The sequence below is a fragment of the Nothoprocta perdicaria genome, unplaced genomic scaffold (assembly GCF_003342845.1).
Source record: "Nothoprocta perdicaria isolate Ctin4 unplaced genomic scaffold, notPer1 scaffold_7, whole genome shotgun sequence".
NCBI classification, from domain to species: domain Eukaryota; kingdom Metazoa; phylum Chordata; class Aves; order Tinamiformes; family Tinamidae; genus Nothoprocta; species Nothoprocta perdicaria.
The window spans coordinates 8,069,211-8,093,488 of record NW_020455976.1 but is presented as its reverse complement, the minus strand read 5'-3'; the positions used below and the strand labels follow the sequence as shown (position 1 = coordinate 8,093,488).

Below are 24,278 nucleotides of genomic sequence, written 5' to 3'. Positions count from 1 at the left end.
TGGGAAAAATAAGTCGCAGTAATAGTAAATTTGAATGTGTTAATGGGTAAATATGAATTAATCTGTTGATAAACAAAGGAGCAAACAAAAATTAACAAGAAATTAAAGCTAGTTTAAACAGTGCTTTGAAAATATCCTAAAACACTACTTAATTAAAATGGAGCAATTTGAAAATATTCATCAGATCTTCAAAAGTGCTGACAAAGCACTGAGAGTTTCCTGAGCAGTTTGACCCTTCTTTGACCTCAGTATTTCATGGGGGAAAAAAAAGGGCTAAATGTGGTGAAATTATTAAGACTTCTAATGCCCTTGAATTTTCATGACTTTACTCTCTCCTAGTTGCAGTTCAGAGGAGCAATTGCAAATTTAACTGGTTGATGGCAGGACGAGTGAACTCCAGATAAAATCCAGAGAATGGAGAGTTCTGGTTGACCAGTGTGAGGAGACAATATTTGTTGAGAGGACAGAGAGGTCTTAGGGGTCTCTGAGCCACTGCAGTCCTTAACTATGACCTGTTAATGGTGTTTCTGACTATTATTTCTTAGCARTAGAACTACATGGATGCAAATCACTAGGGAGAGCCCAAATCCTACACACAATTCTAGTSTCTGTCTTTTATTTCTGGACTGTCTTTGGAGCACCTTACAGGAATATGCAAGAAACATATTGTGGAGAGCTCTAACAGTGGAGAGCTCTAACCTGCCCATTAGAAATTTTCTTCTTCTTTTTGTCATTCAGAAGACGGCTTATTCCATGAACTCTGATAGTTTATATACATTTTTTTTTTTGTCCTGTCTAATATAACTGTAGGTAAGTCATCTCATTGTCCACATAGAAGATGACTATCTGCTTGTGCTCTTTACCTCATTTTGGTTAAGTGACAAAGATGACAGACAGACTGTCATATAACTTCCATTATCCCCCATTTCATGRGGAAGTAACCATGATGCTAATTAAAACAAAATTAAAACAAAATTGGCCATTCGAAGATGTCAGCAACCAAATCCTGCATTTATCTGGAGGTTCACAAAATTTCCCTGAAAAAGACTTTTGGATATGAAACTATCAAACTGGGACTTTGGAAGAGGACAATAGGGAGCGAAAGAGAGAAATGAAATAAYTGAATTAGTACACTGAGGAACATATGAGCTTATACGCACATTTTTCCAATGTCTGAAAGATCTTTCAGGAGTATTTTGGATATATAGCTGCTCTTTTGAACTTTATGTCTAATGAATAAATAGCAAGGTGTTTAATTTTTTTTTTATATATGTATATGCCCAAGATTGCACAGCAGCCTTTCTTAAGTGAAGTTTCTTATTATCCTTAATGATATGGATATTATTATGGTATTTTTTTCTCTTAGAAAACAAAAAAAGTATTTTGAAATAACAATAATATCACACTAGCTAAGGCTGAGAAATTTAAAGTTATGGCTGACACAGATCCTAAAACATGCAGCTGAAAGCTCTTAGCCTAATCAATCATTTCATTACAACTGCTGCTAAAAATCTAAATTATTTAAAACCTTTTATATCAGTGAGTAAGGTGTATAAATAAGCAGGCATGCTGTATAACTAAGTACTTTTGCCTGTCTCCTGTAGAAGTCAATTCTCCTGTAGAATTCAATTGACATAAGTCAAGCAATTAATGCTCCCTGGAGTAAAATGGACTGGGCTCTGAATTTCCTTGACACAAACTGTAAGTAAATTTAAGAGAATTAGCTATTTTTTATTATGCCGTATTTGCAGAAATTCTGGCCTTTATGGTTTAAGATGAAAAATTTCTGACTACTTATCTCTTCTTCYATTTCATATTTTCCCAATTGTATCTATTTAGTAATTTTTTCATAGCTAAGTATGCAATGTGTGTTTTGTGCTGAAAGAAAGCTAGATTATTAAAGGATGGTGAAAGAAAACTAATGTCAGAACAAAGGGGAAAATTATGCTTGGATTATGCTGCAAAAAAGACCGGAGGGAGTGTCTATGAATCTCCATGCAAATGAGGTTGTCAAAGAACATGTGTAGGGGTTGATGTGAGCACCACTGATATCAATGCAAAATGGTTCTATCAACTCAAATGAGCAGTGAATTAGAAACTTATTTTCCATGCTCCAAAAAAAAAAAAATACTTGGGACAGATATAGACCCGGTACCTGTGGAAACCAATACAGGCCCTTTCAATTCAGCGAGGTCATCAGCTCAGCTGACACATCTCACCTGCTGTCCCCACTACTGCTGCGACAATATTCTCTAGGGTCACTTTTAAACTCAGAGGAATCTGCTTTGTAGCATACGACCTAAGTTTTGGAGGAACTTGTGCAGAATTGCTCCGATTCCTGATAAAGTCCCGGGCTCCTCTATCTGCAGCAGAGGCAGCCATCCAGAACCAAGGTAAGTGTTCTCAAGAACAAATAAACTGTCCACCTTTCTGGGCCTCCACACGATTTCACCTTTTTCCTCTTCCATTGCATTTTCTCTCGGAGTCAAGATGACATTCAGACTTTTCTAACCATGACCTCCATTGTTCCGACGCACAGTTATGTATTGTTTTCGTGTTCTTCCTATCTATGCTTTCTACTTTTCTTTCACGCAGTTCCATTTAGCACTATCGTGCTTTTTTCCCATAAATATTCTCTTTCAGCTTTTGATACCTCTTATTGTCACTGGAGTCATACATTGTGCCCCTTCTCACAGTAATCTCATGACCGTCAGGCAATGTGCAGTACTAAAATAGATGGAGGCCCTTTCTCTTTCCTCAGCCAGCACCTAGTTTCCAGTCCTGCTAAGATTATATGCCTGGATTTGAGCTATGATGAGCTCCCCAAAAAAGATAAAACTTTCTCAGTTTCTTCAAGACTGAAACCAACAGCCAAGGATACAGTACTTTAAGAATAGCTCCCCATGTAACAAATACAGTTTTACCCTCAAGAGAATAGAGTATTCTTTGAGCGTTCTGTGAGAGATTCAGAAATATAATGGGAAGGCTGAAAATGATGCTTTTACATTTTTATAAGCAGAACTGCAAAGCATTTCACTTGATGATTATTATTATGTCAATGTGACTATAATGCCACTATGACATACTCAGGTGCAAATAAAGCAAAGCTTGATTTGATGATTGAGTGACCTGACACTACTGCTACTTTAAAGATACTATTGAAATTACAACCTACAAGCAAATAAAAAAGAAAGCTCTGAAGCTCACAATATCATGTCTGTAACCATCAGTCAGCAATTCTGTAATTTCAAAACTCAATCACATCTTTGAAAAGCTGTGTTTTGTGAAAGCAGTCTTAGTTAAAATGGCTTTTGCTGTCAATACTACCTCTTCCTATACACAGGACCCACTCATCAGGACCTGTCACCTCAGTCAAACAGGTACCAATGTGACTGAACCAGAGCACCCTGTGACTGATGCTTCTGAGATTAATCGCCTTTAATTCACTTGTAGGCAAAAAAAAAGCCTTTTTTTTTTTTTTTTTAATTTCTCCCCAAAAGAGATGATCTTTGGAGAGAAACACATTTTTCTTCATCCTGATATGCTGCAATATTTTAAAGCTTGCCTGCCTACTTGGTTCCCCTTCATTCCACAACCTACCTTTGTGTTTGTATTTGCTGTCAGCCAAACGTTGTGTCCTAAGTCATTTTCTTTCACTATGAAATTAGAAATATCCTTCATTCAAACAAACGASCTTTTGCCAGTTGTACCACTGGAGGATCACGTTCCCATACCTTGCAGCTGCTTTACCATTTTAAATCACTCAAAAGTTTCAATTCATCCAAAGTTAATTTAGAAGTCCAGAAACAACTTTAAATAATTTCCCACCTAAATACACAGGCTCATAGACTTCTTAAGGACAACTAATATATTTCACTATATTATATAAAACACTGACTACTCTAATGAAATAGGATGGTAGCAGATATTTTTGGGAGACTTCTTTCTTAGCCATCTTGACCACCAAGCTGTGGCTACAGGGCTAGTTTGAGCTATTGTCACTGCTCCATGTGGAAGGTCTACCAGTGCATCATGACTGGTGTTGTGTTAGCAAATACCATATGCATGTTATTTTTCATTTCATAGGAAGGTCTAAGGAAAAAGTATTTGATGGAAATATGTTTGGTTCTGAACTTAGTTTGACAGACTAGTAGAATGAAAATTAAAACTCACCTAAACATAGAAGGAAATGCAATCAAACACAGCTGAAGGATTAGTAAAAGTGTTAAAAATATTATATGAAAGTTTTAATTACAGAGAAAAATTATAAAATACTCAGTAATTGATTCATTTTTTTTTCTTGAAATGCTAAAACTATTTCAACACACACAGAATCAATAAACATAATTAAAATATGAGCTCATCAAAACAGTAATTAAATGTACTTAACAGCTTTTGTGGCTTTTCTCCATATGGTTACTGTGGGAGTGTGAATCTGGCTTGCTAGATAAATGTAACAAAATAAAGTGAAAGCCTGGGAAAAGATTACTGTGGTATCATAAGCAAATACAATAAAGTCTAGTTCTATAATAAGTTCCAATAAATCAAAAAGTTGACAAAGGAAGTAGTGTTTACAATTATTAGAGAGAAATTTTGGATGTTTTATATTTTTATGGGATTAACACTATCATGGACTCGATATAGAAGCCAAATCAAATCTTTTTTCTGTCATTAAAGCAGTTCTACTAGAACATTTTCTGTTCAGTGAAAGATATTTTGGAATGTTATTGACTGGCTGGTGTTGGTGACAAATCATTTGACAGCTGTCATTCAGGGGGCAATTCAGATAAAGGACCTAATGTAGCTGCTTTGAGTTGCCCTTTGGAGCAGCAAATCTCTCTTCAGTGATTAGATAAGGAGCATGACTGCCAAGCAGAAGTAAATTAGACACTTAAAGTAGGATGTGTGAATACCTTTTCCTCATTTTCCTCCTACCTCCTCTCTAGGTACAAGTATAGTGTCATGAATGATACAGAAAAAAAAAAAAAAAAAAGATGTTATTTTTTGAAAAAGAACAATAATAACAAAATTAGATGTATACCCCTGGAATTATTTTTTTTTTTTCAGGCTAACCTGGGTAATCTTCCTCTTCCTCCGCTGCCTTTTTTGGGAAATTTTACCATCTCTCTCTGTCACGTCTACTGTAGTCTTTATGAAGTATAGGGCATTTAAATCACATTTGAGCATCACTTCCAAAATAAGCATATGCAGTGCATATAACTTGTGTGTGAAAACTTTGCACAGGTGTTAAGGAAACCCTTATCACCCAATATGCTCTTGATAGAATCCTTGTCAGCCTTGCCAGAGACTTTTTAACAAGATATGAAAGCAACCAAAACAGATATTATGTAGATTAAAAAAAAAAAAAAAGTGTGAAGATATAGTGGAGTCATGATGCCATGTCTACAATGAAATAAATGAGATAAATATCTAAAAAAAGTTAGTTTCTAGTGCTCAGGCACTGATGATAGCCTTGAACATATAAATAAAGTCATTGCTACTCCTTAGCCATTTTCTTGACTTGGAAAAAGATAACCACGTTTTAGAATATAAGTATGGTATAAGCATCTATATTTTTCTATATTGAATATGACCACCATCTTTCCTCATACCTTTTTGGTTTTTTTTTTTAATTTGAACTTTCATTTTTAAAGTTTTGTTTCAACTTACCTCCAAACCCCTAAAGTCAACTAAACTCAAAGAAAAAAGTGAGGCAATAGATAACAGCATCATATATGTTTTTGCAAAAACAATCACTAGAGTTTCTTTTCATCCAGATTACACCTAATCAAGGCTGAGAAAACAAAATTCTTTAAGATTGTGAAGCAGAGCAGGAAGGCAAAGAAAATAATTTACTGTGAGGTTGCATGTATATAATCACTACTCTTTCTTTACTGTGTGCATATCATACCTGAACATTTTGCTGATTATTTGGTGTTTTTGTGGCTTTTCTATATGAAGAGTTTGAATGCGGTATTGAATCTTTTCATTAGATGGAATGAAAAAGGTTGGGGCTATGTAAATGGAAGCGCTGAGTTCCCTTTTCAGAGATATTTCTGTAGCTTAGAAGGTTACAGTAGAACATCTGATGATCTTGGGATCGCTGAGAAATCTATTCCACTTTATTTTTTATTATTATGTATTTCATAAAAAGTGAATTGTGATTTGGATGCAATAACTGCTTAAGGAAACAACAGGATTTAMAAGCTAAATGACTAAAAGAAAAAAGGAAGCCTATTAAGGTTGAGAATGACCTCTCCCTTCTAGAAAATCCCCATCCTGTTTTTAATTATTAGTACATTTCAGGAGTGCATAAAATATTATTCGTTGTATTTGATGACTTCAGGCCTTTTTCACTTACCATTTTTCCTTCTATCTYTGGGAAAATTAACAGCTTTATACAAAACAATTCTTTTTTTCTTGAAATGATTAATTGATTTTTTTTTCCGTCTTCTTAAAGGCATGCAATCTTTCTATAAATAGGCCTGGTACATGACTCTACAAATTTCAGTCCCATTGACTATTTTAAAGTTATGTTGGACCTGCATTGGGAGGATACACYTGGTATTACTCCCTAATGACAGAGTTACACTGTATTACATTCCATTATGTTTATCACCTGAACTAATGAAAGATGTCTTTAGACACCTTTTAGAAAATCTAATTTAGTGTTTTTAGACCTGAGGAATAGAGAGGATCTGCCTGAGGATGATAATGCTAGAGTAACTCTATTACTGGACCTGCCATTCATCGCTTGCTGGTCCTGACTGAATACAGCAGCATCCTCTTGCCTCTTCTGGATGGTGCTATGACTTACTGGGCTCTGCATCCAGTTTCCATATCTTGCATTTTGTTACCAGGTCAGAGACAAAATATCTAACATTTAAGGCCAATTTCAAAACTGAAGATAACCTTTTAAAAGGACTGAAAAGGAAAATTGAAGACAAAAACATCTTTAACAAAAATAATCATAAATTTTTAAAAAATGTCTATTTTAGGCTTGGCATACATATTAATTTACTCCAGATTTAAAATATTCAGCAGGCAATAATAGTTAGAAAATATCTGCCAAATGCAGTATTACAATCCATACCAAGGAGCTTCATCATCCTTAGAAATTATTTTTTTAGGCCCACTGATTTTTTTCCTCCTGAATCAGCCAACTTAGATATAAGGCTAGTTCATCTTGCAAATRTCATAGGAAAATCTGTTTACTAGTCTCGGTTATATGAATACATATAAACAAGGATTTCCCTTTTAGTGAGCTTCAGTGTAGGAAACTAAAGTTAATTAACACTCCTCCCACACAGAATTTTTTAATATTTGTTTTTAATTTATTATTTGTTTTCTATCTGTATTGCACTGGTGTTGGTGATTGGCTAAAAGCTTGCAACATAAGGTTTAATTAAAAAGTCAGTTTAAGACTGACTTTTGCATAAGAAGCAAAAGGTAATGAGATGGTAGCCACTTGGCTYCCAATACTGGAAAAAGAAAGATGAAGATTTAGATTCCATTGGGGAATGAAGGTTGTTACCTATGGCTACAGACCTTCCTAGATCTGTTTTATGAAAGTCTAAAGAAGTTAGTCATTTCCAAGCCCTATGCCTTATAGTAAATGAGACACTGAGTTTTGATTTTGTCTTTTGAAAAACTGTGGCCTAAGTCTGTTTAAATTTTGTGCATGGGTGAAAAAAAAAAAATGAAGAACATCTACCTAACTTTGGTTTTAGAGAGAAAAAAAATAACATAGCAATAAAGCAATGATATTTGAAAAAAATGCAGTGAGCAGGAATAGCATGTGAATATCTTATAGATCTGAGCACACACACGTAGTTAAGTGAAGGCACAACTTCTGAACTTGGAAATCTTGTAGGAGAGCCTGCTCTTACCACTGTCTGTACAAACGCCCTTTCCGCTGCATGCATGGCTAGTCCCATTGGCTTCAAAGACACTACTCAGGGGAGTAAAGTTACTCATGCATTTAAGTGCTTGCTGGACTCAGGCCAATAGCCTAATCTTTTCCATTTAATACGCTTTTCCTAAACTGATAACAGTCTTCAAGTTTTCAGTGTCATGTGCAGCAGTTTAAATAATATAGAACCAAAAGAAAAAAAAAGAGACGTGAAATAACAGTGGGGGAATTTGAGGAGTATCATGAGATAAACAGAATATCAGAGGCACAGTTTTATTAGTAGTAAGTAGTTATCTGCAAAGCTGATGTATATTTCTGGTCTGAAGGCATTTTGTGTCTTTAAGTTTCTTTTAAAAAAAAAAAAAAAAAAAAAAAAAAAAAAAAAAAAAGAGCCAGGCAGGGTGAATGGGCAACTCTCACTAGACAGGTACAAAATATAAGGCTATTTAAAAGTGCAAATATTACACTTTAACTGACTAGACAGAGTAAAAACAGAATTAATACTGTTTCTGAAACTCCTATCAGCAGAGCAAGGCAAAAGCTTTCACAGAAAATGCATAGAATTTTGGCAAAAATTTTGCTCTCCTTCAGGTCTTATATTCTTTCTTATTTCAGTAGTATGCCAATGAACATTAACCTCCATCCATTCTTTCTCACATTACTTCCTAGGAGGAATCTGAACACACGTTCAAGATGATGTTCCATGGTCTACAGGGCTTTCCGTTCAACTTCATTACTTATATGCAGGCTGTTCACATGCATGTTGGAATAAGCAAAATCAGTGAAATGAGCTTTATTCCTGGAAACAGATAAATAATAACAATATATATTTTAAAAGATATCTATTTCCTTTGTCTTGGCTGGTCCTTCAGTAGATAGATGCTGGAGGGAACTTTTGTCTGCAGGTTGGATTACAGGTTGCAAAGGAGCAATGGGAGTGTCGATAATCTGCCGCTTCCAAGGATCTCTGCTTGGCTTCCTACAGATCAACACCATGAATTTCACTTGMTATTCTCTTTGAAAGGAATCCTAAGAAGGAGAGATTTGAAAATCTCTCTGCAATAACCTCCCTGTACTAATAGTTGGAGATGAAGTTTCAGAAGGACTGATGGCTTTTTGCCCAGAAGTGTTACAGGGATGTAGCTCAGAAAGGGACTTTTCCCAAGACAAAAAGAGCAGGAGCAAATGGAGGGAGAGGAGATACAGGGAAAAGCGAAGAGGAAAGAATCTGCCCCTTTCTGAGGTTTTTGAAAGTTAAGTTGAATGTGGATGTTTTTTCCTGAAGGAGGAGAGGGAAGAAGCAAGAAACGAGAGGCTGAAATCATTATGGTAGCAATTTTGCAATTTTAATATAATTTACATATTAGTATCAGTAAGTGGGAGAAAAACACTTTAGCAGTAATATTCTGAATTTCTATTTTTTCGCAGTGCATGTTTCATGAGAATATGCAGGTCTACAAAGTTGTGATATAGATGGCTCATATTTTAAAAATACATTTGCTGTACTCTTATGCTGTATAGTACTCAGATTAACTGACTCATTTTTGCATGGTCACATCTTGGAGTATCACATTAAGGAATATGCAGTCTAAATCTCCTTCGTGCTGAAAAAATATGCAACTGATGGAGTCTGAGGTTAGCTAATACAAGTGGCAATGTGAGGAGAAGCAAAGTTAAAAAGATCATTGAGGGGGAATTCCTAGAGTCAGGATAGAAGGAATGGACAAAAATTGCAGCAGAGCAGGACYGGAGGAAACAGTCTATGAACACAAATGCTAACATATAAATTTGCAATGTTACCACTAAAGCCAAAGGGAACTTAAGTCAATAATACCTCCAATACGTTTGGTATCAAACCTGGGTGAGGGAGAAGAGTGATGAGATCTCATGATATCCCGAAGGTGTTAGAGACGGGAAACAATTGATATAAACATAGAAATTCAAAACCAGAAATAAAATACTGACCTAATCAGTGAAATTAGCATTAAAATCAGTCTTCATGCTAAAGCTGTGAAGGTCTGGCATATCAAATAGAGCATGAATATCTTTAGGAATATGCCAGAAGCTAATTGGTTTAAGAAATCTGGCTGTATGTAGAGACCATTACTCATAGATATCACGTTTTTCTGTTGCACAAATTATCTRCAGTGCTCGTGGTGTCTGCTCAAGGAAAAGTTTATTTTCATTCAGTCTTTTGTTTCCCCCTGACCTCAAAGGACTAATTAACAAAGTATTAGCATGTTTCTAAAATATGACTGAATTCATCTTCTTAAGAAAATGTACTGAAGAATGTACCCTATTATTAGAAATGACAGTATGWATATAGGGCCATATGTTTTCAAAGGGTTTTCTGTCAGTGCTAATCAAAACGTTGGAGAACTTATGAACATACTGAGCAGCACGTCAACCATATGGATAATATCTTCCCTTTAATAGTGAGAATTTGAATTAATAATAAACACCGAAGAGTAACTGAAATGAGACAGAAAAAATAATATTAAAACCAGCAAAATCATAATATCACATCAGCCTGGAGATTCCTGAGAATTTAGAAAAAAAGAAAAAAAGAAATTCTATTGAGACATAAAACCTGAARTTGCTGATTCCTGATCACAGAATTATATTTATTATATTTTCTTAGTTTAGCTTGGAAAGATAACTCTAAAGATGCCTTTTATTTCTTACTGGCTTTCAGGAAGGATGGAGTGTGGTTCTTATAGTGCGCTCTAGTAGTATTAGTTTCACGTGCCTGTCTGAGCGGTAGATGTGCATTCATTATCAAGGTCTGTTTGTTCTTGCAAAGGGCATGGGCATATTTGTTTGGTGAAACATAGATGCACAAATCACTTCATGGACTTTGCAAACAGATGCAGGAAGAAGAAAGAGTCTGTTTTTAAGTTAGATAGCCTGGAAAGTGGGTTGAGGCTGTGTTATTTTGAATGYACCTCTAAAGTCTTCACACACTTACCTGCCTGTAGAGCTGCTGAATGCTGTATGAGGGAGGAGAAAGGAACTTCTTTGTTCCTGCAGAACGGAGATGGTTTTATGGATCCCTGCTGGAGCAAGCAGACAGCCCCCGTCTCACAGCTGCCCTCCTCAAAGCTTGTCCCCGTCCCGTTGATGCCTGCAGAAGTCCTCCCATTGCTCCAGCTAGGGACAGGATCATGGTCTTTCTCACTGGCAGACCACAAGTTGGGAGGTTTTATTTTCACCGATACCAGTTCTGGTTTATTTTCTCCTTAGTTAAATACAGTTACATTTAGACATTTGACTACTCACATTGAGACATAAAACCTGGAGCTGCTGATAAGCACAATCCAGTCTTGGCAGGGTGAAAAACTGAATCTCCTAAAAGAGATAGGAAGAYGAGGAAATGCAACTTTAAATCTTTTTAAATCTTTGAAGCTATAAATTGAGATCTCCCTATTATATGGTGATGTTTTTTATTGGTAACTATCCATCTGCATCCGTTCCTGGCTTAGGAGAAATTATTTTCCTCTGACATTCTGAGAGTTCATTTTTCCCTTGAATCCATTCTTGCTTTYGAACTTCCTTTCTCAATGCTGGCTGAAAAGCATGTTATTATGGCTAGCACATTCTGAATGGTAGATAGTCTTTTTGCATCTACTCTTGGCTTTGTTTTTTGGACTAGCCACAGAGGAATCCATGGTGTTACTCTTATCTCCTGTCTTCTCTGTGCAATTCCATAAGTTTATGTAATTTTTCTGTTGTATTTTTCTGCTATATGGTAATCTCTTCCTCCAAAGCAGCCCAAAATTTCGTGAAGGAGAGTTTTCCTCTTTCTAGAAGAGCAACATTCTCCAGCTCTTACAGACAATCTCTCTATTCAAGCTCTAATTGCTAGAGACAAATTTCCTGCCTTTTCCCCAACTTTAGAGAAGACGGATGGCCGGATCTGCTGCATATTTCCCTCAGCAAGCACCCTCAGCTGCTGGACTGCTGAGCACCAGGCCACTGGACTGCTGGTTTAGACACAAGATCTTTGGCTAATTGCAGCATGTCCATCAGCTCTGGTGGAGAGTTTCTGTACAAACAGCTTATGAATCTTCACAGTTTAACAGTTCTCTCATCTCTGATGTGTCCTGTGAGCTCTTAAACTCTTTACTTCTGCCACATCAACTATGAGAAAGCGTCCCCAAATTGGCATGTAGCTCCCACCAGTGAAGAGATTAGGGAACCTTCTGTCAAGCAGATGTTCAGCTACACAAGTTTTGCATGAGGCAGCGCACTGATGCCGAAACCGATCCTCCAGATCACAAGAGGAGGTGTTAAAACCTAAATAAATAAATAAAATATAATCTCTAGTCAAAAGAGAAAAGAGGGGGGGAGGAGGGTGGAACACGCTTGTTAAAAGTTCCAGGCACCCTGGCAATTAGTCTCACAACAGCACAATCCTGACGAGCTCTCACATCTCCTCTTACATTTGGTACATAGTGTTTGTTAGCATTTTACTCCATCTGCTTCCATACAGTCTCCGTTAGCTGAAGAAGGATATAGTTACTCCAGTCATTAAATATTGATGATCCTTGCTGGGTCTCTGTTGTTTGGCACAGGTATCTCCTATGTTAACTGTTGCTTCTCCTCCTCACGCTTGGATCTGATGCCTTTTCCTCCAGCCCCACGTCTGCTTTTGCTGATAATGCAATCCCCTCTGTTTTTATTAAGATGTTAAATAAAATGTTTTGCATGACTCTCAAGTTCGGGAAAATATATTATTTATTCTTCATTGCATTTTGCCTGAGTAGAATAAACCTATTCCTAGAATGATATTCAAAGCTTTAAATGTGTTAAGTTCTGGGATATATGGCCGAAGTATCCCTCATTTGAGAGGATGTCTCTAATTTTTAAACCAAATTGGCACTTATTCTTCTAAAAGGACTTAATATGCTTTCACTTTTCTTAAAGCCAGTTGCTAATAGATTTAGTGGATAAATGTACTTGACATTCTTTGCCTTTCTACTTCTCTTTTGCCATCAATCCCAAATAGACTGTGAAGCAGAGAATTAATTCATTATCCAAGATATTCATGAAGTTCTTTAAGCTTCAGAATCTTGGACTGCAGGACATTAGCAGTCATTAACTTTTAGAGCTACTGATGATGTCCTCTGAAACACATACTCTTTGAAATAAACAGATTTATTAATGCGATAGTAGGATGAAGCCCGAGAACATCTAAGTATATGGAAAAGCAGAATTGTAGTTACACAAACATCTTTAAGGAAAACTGAGGCAGTTCTGGGGTTTAGGCTGCAATACCAGTGTACATCAATAGTACACTACAGTAGTATAGCAATAAGGTATACGAAAATATTGCAGTAGGAATGCAGTAAAATAATATAGTATTGTAAGGTATAGTGCTGTACACCACAGCACAGGGTTTGAGGATTATAGCTGTGGACTCTAAAGAGGGTTAAAATGGTCTTTTGCATACATACTCAACAGCCAACCTGCAGACACAAGCTCACAGTCACTTTTTACATAAATTTTGTCCAGTTTGCATGATGGAAAGAGGGTTTGCAGCTGTGAGCAAGAGGTCCTGCAGACAGAGAGGTACCTTCATGGCTCAGAATCGTTTTATTTTTACATGAGTGCAGAAAATGTTGTGTTTTGTTCCGCTTGCSTTGCTAACAAACACTCTGAAGAGGTTCTCAACTAAGCATGTCTGGGCTACCCCAATAAAGACTTTTCTTTTGATGTTTCCAGATAAAGACTAACCCCTTTTAACATGTAGTGCTGCTATCCTGAGAAAAGATCTGAGCGTCCAGGCCTGTGTGAATGCCATCCAGGAGCTGTGTTAACAGTCAAACCAGACGCCCTCGGAAAACTGCGATGTTGGTTGTGACCTCCGAAGAAATCAGGCCCGCTTATGGCAAATATATGGAATTGATTAAATGAATAAATAACCCTATTATTTAGTTTTGCATAAAAATATGTGGGACCCAGGTCAAAGATAATCCCTAATTTTTCTATGCATAATAGATTCCAAAGTGTAAACATTACCAGTAGCATGAACCAGACTAGATGCTTTGAGTCAACAGTCAAAGGTGCGAGTGTAAACTCAGAAATATTGATAATGTTTGTGAATAACTTCAGACTAAATTATAGTGGAGTTCCCAGGCTGATATGACTGCTTCTGTTTTTCAATACTCCAGTGTCTGCTATATGTATGTCAAACCCTGACAGTTTTTTTGCATTGGGGGTTTCTATGATTTTAGTTTCATTACTTAGTTTTACAGCCTCTTTACAAGTCTCAAACAGCTTCTCTGTCTGAGCAACTTAATTTGTCAAGGAACCGAAGGAATATTTTCTTTCAGCTCTATCCATACACTGGGTATTTTCTGATTCCAATCCTATCTGTGCTGATTTTCTTTCTTTCTCGAATTTAATGCAGAGGTTCTGGACAGTAAAAATTATAGTCCACAGATACCATTTTTCTTTCTTTTTGTGGCTAGGTACCAAACTATTTTCAAGCCRCTTTCCTAGTCTGTCTAATCCAAATTAATCATTCTGCAGTTGTCATAGTTGCTTTATGCAACCAAAGGGGGAAAAATGGCATTGACAGTAGATTTGTGACATATAAGTCTCATACTATATATATTAATTTACTATTTTCTATACAATATATCTAGAGTTGTGCTTGATGTTGACACTGCTTTCCTGGTTTTGCAGAATACTTCACTATGCACACTGTGACTTTGTTGGAAGTGTGCAGAATTGTGCTGGGCCCTGTGATAAAATGAAGTTGCTGTTCTTAAKTAGGTGTACAAAAAAACAACCCTCCTAAAAATAACCATACAAATGAGGGTCTGGCCTCAAGGAGGCCAAATATGGTGCCTCCTTGACCACTTTGGGTTACACTGTCTATACTTGTTATAGTGACGTTTGACTTCATGTGTSATAAACTAAATTATGAATAAAATCCAGAGGATATAAGACAGGACTTGATTTTAGGAAAGCTGACACAGAGCTCTGACTTTGCCACGGCTCTTCTAAGAGATCTTCATATTCCCAGATTAGATATGAACAGAATAGGTGTAAGAACATCAGAGCACTTTTACAAATCACTCTGCTCCAGAGAAACCACAGCTCTGCTGCTAAGCAAAGGCCTTCGTCCCAGAACCTCATTGTGCTCTGGCAAATCTGAGACACAAACTCAAGCTTCCCAGCTGCTTCCTATATGCATAATGATCTCAAACTCCAGCCCTGCTCTGAAATGCTGTGTTTGATGAAGTTCAGATTTGAATTCTGAACAGAGCAGCGCTTCCCAGTTGGATCTTTTATCTGCTGAGTGCACAGGGGTGAAGAGAGAGCTGTGCATCTGGTAACTCACAGAAAGCAGACCTTATCTAATAACATACAGGCTTGCCGGTCACATGTGTATAGAATGTGCCTCTAATATCAGATGGATCCAACGTCCACTGAAATCAGTGGGAATTTCTTCACTGACTTTGGCTGGTTTTTTTTTGTATCAGCCTCATATTACACAAGGCTGTAGCTGCCTAATCATGAAGGCAGCATATAGCAGTTGCCAGAGGTCAAGGGCATTACTCATGTATCAGTAATAGAAGTATCAATAATAGAAGTAAGTCCAAAAATTTGTACAATGGGATCTAAATGATGTCTAACAAGGGGAGAAGAGAATAAAAGCAGCCCACTCCTGCTCCCCATTTGCCTCTGGATCTAAGAAAGAGCAAGATTTGATGCCTCTTGAATGCTCTTCCTAGAAGATAACAGCAAGTGCTAGAACTCATGATCAGGAATTTGTATATGCTGACAAATTTGGTTGCTTAACTGTTCCTTTAAATTCAGTTTTTAAATTTGATTTCATTCTCTGTCTTCTTCCAGCATGACTTCAGGCAATATTTTTTAACTATAATTTAATACATGCAAATATAATTATTATTTTCAGTAAAGATTTGGATTGTTTTACTTTACGCAGTTCTCTAATTAGCATAGTCATCCTGCACTCTGTAGGTACCCCTGGTTTAGCTTTTCCAGTGTCTACTGGAAAATTATGGAATGGTGTTTACTCTGAAAAATGATATGATACAGATTACGTATTTACAGTTGCTCAAAACTGGGAACTGTTTGCTTCACTGATTAAAAAAAAAAAAAAATCCAAAGTAATAGCGGAGAAGTTCTTTTTCCTATAAGCAAAAATAAGCACTGCTTTGATAAATTAATTCAGTCACTCCTTCACCAAATATAGGATATATATTTATATAGAATCTACATAAATATAATTTGTGTGTGCGAAATAAATCCAATATGTTTGCAAGATGGGCTAGATCCAAAACCCACTGAAGGCAATGAGAGAATATAATATACTATAGTTTATGTACACAAGTATGTAAATGTGTAAAAATGTGGAAATATAAGCAGGTGCATGTTGCTAGGTATCTGCACATGTTTTCACAGAGACAAATATATGTTGCATGTTTGTACGCACACATTAGATATACAGGATTGGCATGATGCCATTGTGGGATACTTAAGCTTTGCTTGAAGCTAATTGACTGCCTGTCACAGTTAGAGTCCATGTGTAATGATTCCTGGTAAAGAGAAAACGTGGAAGTCCTCATTTTGGTGTTAGGTGATTTGTGCTCTGGTGAGAGTGATCTCAGGTAGGACCACTTAAGTTGCACAGGGAAGGGAATGTGACAGAAAGTCATTATCATGTTTGTTTTTCCCCCTTCTCTCCTCCTTTTTTTTTTTTTTTAAGATGTCAACAAACCTGGAGGAATCATTGCCCCGAAGCCATCGTGCAATCAAGAAAAGCATCTGAAAGCAGGATGCAGCCTCCGCAGAGCAGACCTGGCAATGGAACAAATTACAGCCTTGATCTCCTGAAGAGGAGACTACTAAAAACCTGATCAGTGACCTCTTCAGGCAAGGGAACCAAGATCTGCATTGGCTTCTCCACTCCCCGTGTATCACTTACACTTCATACATACTGTTGTTCCTACTACCTGCCGCCCGTGTCATCGTACCTCCTTTCTAACCTCATGTTTTAATTCTGTAGAGGCTTTCAGAGGGAATTTAGCCCACGGAAAGGGTATGAGTTTACACCATGTTGACTTCTTTGTGCTAATTCCCCATGTGGACACTTCCACTGCATATTATAGCATCTGGTTTAGGCAGGAGTTTCAAAGGAGAGCAAGATGTGCTTCATTGTGTACCCAAGGATTTGGAGCAGAGAAGCTAGTTAACTCSCTGCTAAGTTAGTAGTGACGAGCCCTAATTTGGAAGCTAAATTGGTGTGTGTGTGTGTGTATGTATATAGGTATATGTATTTATATGTGTATATATATACGTATAGTTATAAAGGTTTATAGTACAGGCTGATTTTGCTGAGAATGTGACAATATTCTATGTCATATATCAGTGTGATATTGTCATAATGTTGCTATGACAATAAGAAGTCCTTGTTATAAATATGTGTGTTCCCAAAAACTGATGCGATGTAATTTCAGCATAAGGTACTGAGAATAAAACACCATTGATTGCATTCTTTGGTTGAAATTCTKTACCTAAACACCAGTGGGCCAGAAAAATAATGCATTAAGTGTTAAAAAATAGATGTATTCAGTAATCTCCCACATCACCAAAGGTTTTGGCAATGTAGACTGAATCCTTTGAGATAATGACATAAGGCATTTAAACAGTATATATTTATCCTGTCCAGCATCCAGTCTGCATAGAGGATAGCTGGAGCCTTCACACCCTTTGCTCRAGTGTCAGATGACTATGCCCTGTGCCTGAAATTCTGGAGACAAGTAACATGAGCACCCAATCCCCCCAATCCCCTTCTGAATATCTGTATGTTTTCCATGGCTTTTGACCCCCCGTCACAGAGAAGGCTGAACATCCAGGCTCCTGCTCTATGGTATCAATGGAATATATTTATCTCCAAGAAAATGAGCTCTTTATACCACATTTGAGGTTTCCCTGTGTAGATAACTGGGATAGGGAGTGCAGTTGGTACTGCTGAGAAGGGAGCTGTAGTTTATTTGACTGTTCTGCAGTCACAGCAAGGGCTAGAAGGTGGAGGCACCACCCATCACTGCCTCAGAGCTGCACTGTTTTCACTATGCAATTATATTATCCCTAAAGGTAAACAGAAGGTTTGTGTGTGAGAAATATTTCTGCAAAATAGTTTGCAGCTGAAAAGATAACACTATTCCCTGCCTCCTACTTGGCTGTACAATTTTAATTATGTCAGGGAATCTCTCCTATTTTATATTCCATATATATTTATGGAATAAGCTGTTGGCAAATAGGACATTATTTCAAATAATTTAATGTATTTATTAAAAGAGATTACAAATCTATCCAGGCTATAGTCATTGCACTTAGGGCAACTATTATGGCTATATTATTGTTCCATTTATTTCAGACTATCTTTGGCGGGGACTACTCCTCCATGAGCAGTGTGAAGAAGAGACTCTATGCTTGACAATCTCCCTTCTTGCCTCCTGGCCTAATCCAGATAATGGGGAACATGATTTACAGATTCCAAGTAGGGCTGGGACAGAGGGTGAAGAGCCTGATACCTCTTGGCTTGGTGTTTCGTTTGTGCTACCCACTCTTAGCCCACAGTGAAATGGAGATACAGTCTTGGAAAGGCAGAGTCAGGGAGAAGTTGCTGAGGACGTGGAGCCTCCTACATCCCTCAAGCACTAACTGAGCAATCCAAGGATGCCAAAATCGGTCCCTGCGGCAGTGCTGGTTTTCCTTCCTTCTCTTGATAAGGGGATTGTCTCAGAGATTCTCCTTCGTAGAAGAGGTGTGATGCACCCCAAGCACAGTTGACTCTTCTCATGAGAGGTTTTGACTTTTCTGCCTTCACTTGTGAGAAACAGTTTCATTTCGCACAGCACACTGCAGGTGTTTAAACACCATCTAGACCTTTGTAGTATTTTTGACAAGGATTAATATAAGTGCAAACAGCTGTATGCGCTGTATTTATTTGTAGGCAATAGTTTGTGTGTAATAATCTCATCAGCTGATACATGCTTTAAGAAAAGCATGGGCTAAGTAAACCTCACACTTATAAGATTAACAATACATCCAGTTGTTATAGGCACTTGTGTGCCATATGGCCAAATTACAGCATTCTGCAGCCTTTTCAGCCTCTCAGAAACTTGCTTTTTCACATGCTAAGGCCCTAACCCTTGCCCACTTACTTAAAAGCACTATGCAAGGAATTCCACTGATTTCACTGGACTAGTCAAGGTCATAAAATTAAGCACTTTTATACCAGTTAGCAGGATTAGAGCTGTAATAATATTTTGGATCCTTCCTACCATGCTAAATTGCTGCTACTGCTGCTTATTTGACATAAAATAACCCATAGCATATTTTATAGGTTTCCTGCCTTCAAGCACAATGGATTAGAAAGGAGGTTAATTATGCATAAGATGGAAAGATTYGTGTAAATATAAAACCAATATAATATATTATTTACACACTTCCTGTACTTACCCTAAGTAACTTCTACAGAAAACTTGGCCATCATAAATAGCTCACATTTCATTTCTGAATTTTATTCTAGAAAAGACTAGTGATTCTGGCTATTCTGCCTTACACTGGTGCTAATATTTTCTAGATTAGAGCATATTTGTGTAAGAACATAACTCAGCCCCGCTGGACAACAAACAGGATAAATCTCTCTCATTTATTACATTTGCCGAGCGATCAAAGGTGTCTAACTAGACATTTTTCCTCATTGGTTGTTTGCATTAGATATGCAAATCTCCTTTCTTGCAGAGCCATTTCCGAATATATTTGCAAGGCTATTGATGTCCATTACTTCACTTAAATATAGATCAGAAATACTGACAAATATTTTCATTCAAAGAGTTTGATCATTTTCAGATTACTCTCCATGCTACTAATTAACCTCAGTCAACACCCTTCCATAGCACTTTCAAACACTGTTCCTAGCAAACATAAAGTTTCATAAATATGTACTAAATAACCTTAAAGCCCTTTATGAATAATTATGAGTTTTTAAGTTTTTGTGAATCTGCATATTAATTCCACGCCATAAATAATACATGAAGCAAAAATCCAGCTTGTTTGGTGTCTGGGGACAGAGGAAGAAAAGGAGAGGATAATTATCAGTTTAATGTGGGAAAATACTTAACCTAAAAGATTATCTTCAAAACTGATGACTCCATAGGTTTGTATATATGTGTTTGTGTATGTGTGTGTGTGTATATATATATATATATGTGTATGTAAAAATATGTATATGTGCAGACACGATTAAGACACCCATTGACGCTGAACGAATGCTTTGATTTAAAGGATGTAGCTTCCGTCTCTACCGCGCCACGCTGAGCTCTTTAAGTGAAAAGCAATGATGTGATGAGCTTAGCCTCCATACGGTCCATTTTATATAAACGTACTTTCCCCCAAAGGTAGAAAATTAATGAGAGGCTGCTGACTAAAATTACTACATTTTCCCTTCAGTGGGACATTATGGATTTGAAAGATAAGAGTGAGTGCAGCAAGTCCAAAAACAATTTCATTTCATTAATCCCTTAAGTGCCTCGGGATGAGCAGTCCATGTCCAGTGAAGGTGATGAAACAGCAGCTCTTGCACGCCTAGTGTACATCATCATAGCACGGTGCTGAGGTGCCTCGTGTGCTCTCATCTTCCTCTTCACGTGCAAGTCACCCAAGGAAAAGGTGGAGYAGGAATGACTTATGGCTGAATAGTCTTAAGCCGTGCTGGATGCACCTTGGCAAAATGGGAGATCAAGTGGTTGACGGAGCCAGCCCTCAGGTCATGCACTGCTTGTTTTGTTCAAAGAGTATACAGAGAAGAAAAGCTATTTTCTGGTCAAATGTTTTTGCACAGGACAAAATGGAAACTAATAGACTTAAAAACAGAGGCCAAGAAAATATTAATGCTTGCCGTTATCTCAGGACTATATCTGTGTATAGCTATAGCTGTGTGGTAGAAGCATATCGATTACTATCTTTTAAAGCCATTTTTATCTAAGAATATAAGCAYAGTAGTATTTGCCAGATAGAGTACAGAAGATGTGGTTGGAAAATAAAGACAAGTTTAGAGCATTTGAGGCAAAATTTGTACATCTGAAACTCTGCCTGTAACCAACCACCAGTTAGTTAATAGACTGTTTGAAAGAAAATTATCATGTTAGAATATATATTTTTAAATAAAGGAGTTTATTTTTTGCACATTAATTCACCTACATAATGAAAATAGCTTTCACATTCCATTTATAGTCTTTTAGCTGTATTTCAWTTGATGAGCCTGTTCACAGGTTAATATGAACAAGGAAAATCAGTATTTAATCCTTCTAATAAATAAATGAATAAATAAATAAATAAGTAAAACTAAATAGTCAGGTTCTCTTGGCTTTAAGACAAGCAGCAAGAAAAAGAAAATGAAGAAAATGCTGACTATATACAAAAATGTTGATAACAGATAAGGTGGCCAGGAAGGTGGGTTATAAGTAAGGTGAAGGAAGCTTGTGGAACAAGCTACCACCGATGGAAGAAACAGAGGGAAGAGAACCCATGGAGTTTAGTGAATCACGAGCTCCAGTTTGCTTTAAAGGCCCTAGAAAACTGAGCCAAGTCTGCGGGAGTAACAGAAGTTTAATCATCTTAAAGACTCATCTGGAAACCGTTTCTTAAAAAAAGAAAAAAAAAAAGGTATGTAACACCCTAATGGTGATTTCTATTGGAAATGGAATACAGACTTAAATAAACTATTTTCAAGGCCACTATATACACTTTAGAAACTACCTCTATTATAGAGAGGTTGTTAAGAATTTGTAAATCAATTATTTTTATTGCACAGAGGAAAAAAAACTTCAAACATTTAGTTATATTTGCCTGCTCTCACAAAAAGACACCAGTTCTTGTCCCTGAAATATGCAATGCAGATACACACCTGTTGATGATGGGATTATTCTTGTGCATGCTGGACTCAAAAATTCATAGACTTTCATACAAACTCAGCTGCAGTCTATATTACTGGTTAAGCTGTTTTCCTCTCAAACCCACTCTGAATTCCCAACAAAAATAGTAGGCCAGATGCCCAGACTGCAGCTAGAGACCCTCATTAGGCATCATTTGCATCCTATTAACCACAGAGCTGTGGGTCATTCGCTGCCTGTCAACCATTCAATTCATTCCTTTTGTGTTAATTAGTAGAGAAATAAGGAGTTAATGAAGATCTTATGATCTGTGATGATTCATCTTTGTTGTTTCAAACGAATCCCTGCTCTCTGAGCACTCCAATGAGCTCCTACACTCCCAATAATAGAGAAATAGTCAGAGGGAGCTTACGGAGGCCTTTAGAGTGGTGTTCTCTGGGGACCTTTTGCATGGTGGGCTTTGTTAGCTAAAGATTAGAAGGAGTTAATTGCTTCAAGATTGCTAGCAGATTAGGTTACAGGGTGTGTTGTATCTATGTAAGCATATGTCAGGTCCAGTTAAAAGATAGAGAGTGCTTATTTTAATAAAATTATGAAAGAAATAATTAATTTGTCATTATAGTGAAAAAATGTATTTCTATTCTTAATTTGAATGCTTAGCAATAAAAGTCAAGTGCTAGATTTGCCACATTCCTTCTCCTAAATGCAGAGGACCCTTATWTGTTGGGCACTAGGGCTCCTTGGGTTGGCTTTGGGCTTTCTTGGTGCTTTCTTTGCTGTCTGAAGAGGATGGTGCACAGCAGGGCTGTGGTGGGACACCACAGCTCACTTCTCCTATGGCTCCTGTCCTGAGGGCCTGAAGGAACCCTCCATCCTGCCCCATGCAAACAGGAAAGTCCCAGCAACCTGTACAACAAGGCTGAACCCCACTTTGCTGTGGTATCACTTCACTGAGCAGAAAGCAGCTCCTGCAAAAGCAATTTTTTCAGGTCTTATAAACAAATTGTTCCTGTTTCTCCACCAACTCCCATGTTCAGATGTATTTATTTGTACCATCAGCAAGTACACTTTCCAAACATTTTCTTTCTCCATTTCCCACGAGCTTCCTTGGCACTCTGCAGAGGCCTTGACTCACTGGTCAGGTGCAAAAGGCTGGTATGGACGAAAAGGGTCCTGTATCTGCCCCTCACAGCACCTTTCTGCTCCCAAAGATCATTTCCCACAGTAGCAACATTGACCTCCATAGTGTAGGGCCTGGGTATATCAAAATAAACTAAAGAAGTTGTTACTTCCTAGGCTGCAAACTGAAGGAAGTGACTAAAGAAAGGCTTGCTGCTGCAGCAGGTAGCTGATGCTCTTCTTACTGTGGTAGCAATGTCTTCAAGAGGTGGACACATGCATAAATTTGCCTCCTTATGCAGGGCCCTGCCAAACTTCTCTGGAGCTTCCTAATTCCTKTAAATAGGAAAACATGGAGGGAAGCAGGAATTGCTTCAGGAGGAGAAAATTGCATCTCCTCTTCCTCCTTGCTGAATTTATGAGCGGCACCTGAGTACTTTTAAGAAACTAGACTTTACTTTGAAAAAAAAAAGGAAGAAAAAAGCTCAGAACGGAAATTAATTATTTAGGTTTGCCAAATATTGTTAAAGTTTTTATTTAGACTTTTTTTTTCCCTGTACACCTATCAGACTGAAAACAAAAACAATTATTTGTTCAGCTCTCTGTTATTGTGCCCAAGAATGCAGAAGAGCATTTTAGCCATAAACTAAGTCATTCTGGGATGACTCAGAACGTGTGCAAAGTATTTTGGGGTAAATCCAGAAAAAAGACACTGCTTACTCAATAAGTCTCAGCTTTAGCTCTCACATGTAGTGTGCCAGGTAAAAATTACTATTTTCTTTATTCCATGATTTGAAATGTCCCTATTATGCCATGGAGTGGGGTAACTGGTGAGTTGGGACTGTGCTATAGATTAATGCCATCCCTGCATAGGTTGCACAGATTWTTGGCATTACCAAGCAAATTATCAGTGGTTTTAGGATGGATGGAGGAGGAACTGCTTGGTCAAATGTATCTAGGACTGTCCCTGCCTTCTCCATGCGGAGAGCCTTGCATCTCTGTGGGCTAAAGAGGAGAATCTAGAGAGTTTGTGGGCTAAATAAATACAATAGTGATGCAGCTGGTCCCTGGCAGAAGGAGATTTGCTGTAGAGGATGCTCCAGCCCTGGTGTGACCCGAGGATCATTCTGGCATTTAGTAAATAAGTCCTTGGATGATTCATTATGCCATAGTCCCTTTCAAGTTTAATTGCTCTAAATGAAGAGACATTTCCCAGCACTTAGATTACAAGGAGGGAAAAGCCCTCCCCAGCACACACACTTGCACACGTGCATACAGGGAGGAAAAGGAGGCCGGGGCAATAGATG

The 24,278-nt window shown here is 37.5% G+C and overlaps 1 long non-coding RNA gene across 1 annotated transcript; it reads left to right on the top strand.

The window, feature by feature from the left end:
- Window positions 1-1,585: 1,585 nt before the first annotated feature.
- Window positions 1,586-2,330, top strand: LOC112957012. The gene is made up of 2 exons (XR_003251145.1): window positions 1,586-1,701; window positions 2,292-2,330. It is a non-coding gene; the product is annotated as an uncharacterized LOC112957012 (long non-coding RNA).
- Window positions 2,331-24,278: the final 21,948 nt, after the last annotated feature.